At 33.5% G+C, this 4,632-nt stretch overlaps 1 pseudogene; it reads right to left on the reverse strand.

The window, feature by feature from the left end:
- Positions 1-744: 744 nt before the first annotated feature.
- LOC124910809 lies at positions 745-3,310 on the reverse strand (annotated as a pseudogene).
- Between the last annotated feature and the right edge of the window lie 1,322 nt (positions 3,311-4,632).

Raw genomic sequence — 4,632 nt, forward strand, 5'->3', positions numbered from 1 at the left:
TTGAATATAAAGCACAAACGAATCTTAAAACGGTATTGGCGGTGATGAATCTACGATTGAGACTAGCTTGGTTGGAGATATTTCAGTCACAGGTCGTCTCCAACTTAATCCCTAAAAATATAAATGAATAAAGAGACTAAGAGAGTAAAGCAATAAGAAGATCAAATGAAATAGATATTCGTAAACAATATCAACTATTTTTTACTTGGTTTCACAAATAATAGTCATACATAAATCAAGTAAACAATAAGGTTTATAGTTATTAATGGATCTCTTATAATGATAGAAATAGGTTTCGAATCATTGAAAAATGTAAGGGTAAGGGAAGCGAAGATATAATCGATTATGTGTGCCTACTTAGAATAATGGATAACTTTTTATTTTTTTTTTAAATTTCATAAATTTTAACTTAAAAATGAATTGGAGAAATGATCCAAGGATACATAAACAATAAAATCCCAAACCAACATAACTCTATATATCCTGCCTGGTTTGATCAACCCAAAAGTCTCGTGATTTCTGCACCAACATTGATGACAGAATATCGGAAATGGGTAATGAAATATAGTATGCATAACTTACACAACTATACACATAACCATCACCAATTACGCATTCATATAACACTTTTATATATAAGTATTATATAAAGATCTAGTATTATTAGTATCAATAATAACCGAGGCCTTCAGATGATAGGTTAGAACTTTCACTACATTGGTGATCGGGGAGCACGGGATCTGACTAGTACATTGGTGATCGGGGAGCACGGGGTCTGACTAGTGTTTTTGATGGACTTACCCTACATGCCCATAAAAAAATTGTGTCAAAAGACTTAAAACTAATATTTACTTATCAAAATCCATAAAAATAAAAAAATTAAATAAATAGATAAACTTATGGGAAATTATCCAAGAACAGCTCCACTACAACTTTTAGCCTGCAATTCATTGAGAAGCCATAAAAATTTCACATTTGTTCTAGTTCCCTATTAATGAGTAAAGAATGGTGGTTTTATTAGGCATATGTTATTGTTACCATGATAAACTCGACAAATGCAATGCGAGTTCGATGTTGATAATCTCCCAATAACCTCAATCGAAGAACCTGAAGATGAATACAAGATTTTCGAATGAAACAAACAAACATGATGATCGATCTGATTAATTTAAGCCAAACCTCTCCACATAGAGTCTCGAAAAAGATCTTCACATATCTTTGAGTAACCTGGAAAAGCAACATGTAATAGTCAATATTTTGCAACATCCATAAAAGGGTTATTTAGATTTTTACATCGAACAAAACCTTAACCTTCTTGTCAATGTTTGTACAATAAACGGTCCTTGCACACATTTCCCGTTCATCTTCAAACTGAAAATGTCAAATGAGTGAAGCTAAGACAAGGTGAATGTAAAAGTCTGACCTAATTATAAAATTGAGAACTAATGATAGGATCGGGATCGCCGATAGAGGACTGGGGTCCAGCTAAATGAGAATGCTTACACACTCACAACGGTTTGTACTAATCCGGTTAGGGATTCATACCGGTCTCAACACCACACAAACTGTGACAAACTCTTGAACCGGGTTCATGTGCGGAAATGTTTGTTTCAGTTTGAAACAACAAACACAATTCGGACAACAATAAAATGGAGATGGATATGATCGAAATAGAGAGAAGTCGGTTCGGATAATGAAATGACCGGAAATGAGGAAAGAACACAACACAAGGATTTTATGGATATTCGGAGATAAAGCTCCTATGTCACCTCTTCTTCTCAAACGTTGAGAAGGATGTTCACTAAAAATATTCAATACACTTTACAATGCTTATGTCTAAGACCCGAGACTAATTTAGTGCTCGTTCTTGACATCTCAATAAAAGCACTCTATTGAACAGAAAACTTCTGTCAACTTACAGAATCTCACTACTCACATTGAATCAATGAAATGATTATACACTTTGATATTCTTGAACAGATTGTAAGAACAGTAGACTTGATAGGTTTTTGTAATCTTGCAATTGTTCAAAACTTGTGATTTTATAACTATGTAACTGTTTTCGTAACTGTTGCTTTTGATCTTCAGCTTTCCTTTTATAGTGGAAATATGACAACGGTCATATTTCTCTTTCAACGGATACCTGCATGGTAATCCTTTAATTTGATTGCTTGGTCAAAAGGAGTTGTATTGCATTAAATGCGGTTGATGCTTCCCAAGAAATGAATCAGCCTGCCAACTTTGTCTTTACTTGACTTTATCATATGTCGGTTTGGGCAGTTACCTGCTCCTTGGGAGCTATTTTTGGACTTATACCAAAATGGGTAACTATTAATTTGACAGTCTTCTGTTTCATGCAGTCTATTCAACAGACTTGTATTAAAATGGAAATTGCACAGTCTGAACCTTTGAAATCTTCCTTCTGCACATTCCCAAAGAAATCTGATTGCACTAAAATGACAACTTGCATCAGTTCCTTATCTTTGATTTTGGTTTTGATTAATCTTCCCGTTGGAGTTGTATGGCGGCTTAAAATTTTCAGGCATTTGAACCAATCGGACATCATCGGTTGACCGGTCCTACTGAAAAGTAGCGACCGATCAGGAGAAGGAGTTCACCGATCCTGAAGTTGAGCCTGACCGGTCTTCTAAGAAGATAGATCAATTAAGTGAGTTCCGGTTTGTACTGCTTCAGAGATATAGCGTTGACCAGCCAAAGAATGTAACCGCTCTCAACTTTTCCTGCACCAAAGGTTGAATTTTAATTAAGTTCTTTTAGATAGTTCATTACTTATAAATTAACTATCTAGTTTATCTAACAACTAACTCTAGACAAATAAGCATGATCAACAAGAGCAATTGCAGTTTTGGATGGAAGAACACTAACAGGGTAATATTCAAGCATAGTTCCTGCCAAACTCAAAGAATTCCTAGCCCATTCTGCAATCATTTAACAAAATTGAGATATTTTCACAAATCATTCAGTAAAACCAACAAGAACTCGTAATACCTTCATCAGTAAACTCAACAAATGTAAACTTTAAAATAGAATTAGGATCACCTCAAACTCGACAGTCCACAACCTTCATCAACCAAATTCACAAATTCAATTTAGGGTTTTTAACAAAAACAGTCATTACAAGTAGTCATCACTTACCTATTCACAGGTTTGAAAAAGTGTAGCAAGATATTCTTCAATAAACTGATAATCAATATTAGATGTATATAGTCTTTCTAATAACTTCTTCTCTTTGAGCAACACTGGTGCAACTATTCATCCTTCGTTTTCCATTAGCATAGTTATTATTCTTCTGAGTATGAAAAACCAGATTCAGAAACTAATAAAGTGAATCAAATGAACATAAAAAGGTATGAGAAGATGAATATAATACCCGACGAAGAATATTTCCATCAGGAACAGGTTGAATTAGGAAATTATTAACTAGCGAGTTGGAGATTTCCGCTTAGGAACTTATGTCCTTCGACAGTCAACATTGAAGAATCCATTCGCCGTTGTGGAATGCCCTTGCAACCATTGATGTATAAATTAAAGAGGGTCGCTCGATTCTTATCGAATGTCGACAAACGCCCTTGCAACCACATCTGGATCCATTCACTGTTGTGGAATGCCTTCCGTCTCTTCTTGCAGCCCTCTCTCTCTTAGATTAGATCTAACGCTGGTGATTTTACGCTGACTGATTGAAATGGAGGGAGAAGACTTGAACATAATTATGGATTCGTCTTCTACAGGCGGTGGCAGAATCATGGTCATTGTGTAGGTTTAATCTGTTTTTAATAGAAAATAGCGATTGGTGTGGGTACCAATCGCTAATATCACTAGTAATAGCTATTGGTTAAAGTGTCAATCGCTAGTAACTCCTGAAAAATGCGCCAAAACATTGCGCCTTTTTTCCCGGGTTCTAATTAGGTTTATAGCGATGGGTTTTGTAACCCATCGCCGTTATGTCAAGGTAGTAGCGATTGGCCTAAAAGACAATCTCTATTATAAAGGTAGTGGCGATTGGATTTTAAACCAATCGTTGCTACCTTGATAATAACGATTGGCTTTTAGACCAATCGCTATGATTGCTCGCTATTAAGCTTTTTTTACTAGTGATATAAGCTTGTATATCACATAATTATATATATACATAAATTAATATATGTATTTTGTTTTCTTTGTTTTTATTTAAAAAATGTGAATAAAAGTATAGATATATAAAATAGGAACATTAAAAAAAATGAAAGAAATGGTAAGGTTATATTACCCACGCCTGTCAAGTTCACACTTCACCATACCTACCAAGTTGTTTTATCCAAGTGGGTAAGTTGCATAGTTTATACCTCCCTTATAGGCTAATTGTATTCATTATATATACATATAATATATATATACATTATTACTTATATATTATATATAATTATAGTTATATAATAGTGGTTTATTATCTTATATATTATATAATATATATATATATATATGTTGATTTTTTTTGTTTTTAATTATTTATATTTTAGGGGAAATAAAAAAAATAAAATTGAATATAAAGCACAAACGAAGATATTAGTCACATGTAATCTCCAACTTATTGAATAAAATTGAATAAAATTGATGATAATGAATCTATGTTGA

Source organism: Impatiens glandulifera, chromosome 7 (genome assembly GCF_907164915.1).
Source record: "Impatiens glandulifera chromosome 7, dImpGla2.1, whole genome shotgun sequence".
Lineage (NCBI taxonomy): Eukaryota > Viridiplantae > Streptophyta > Magnoliopsida > Ericales > Balsaminaceae > Impatiens > Impatiens glandulifera.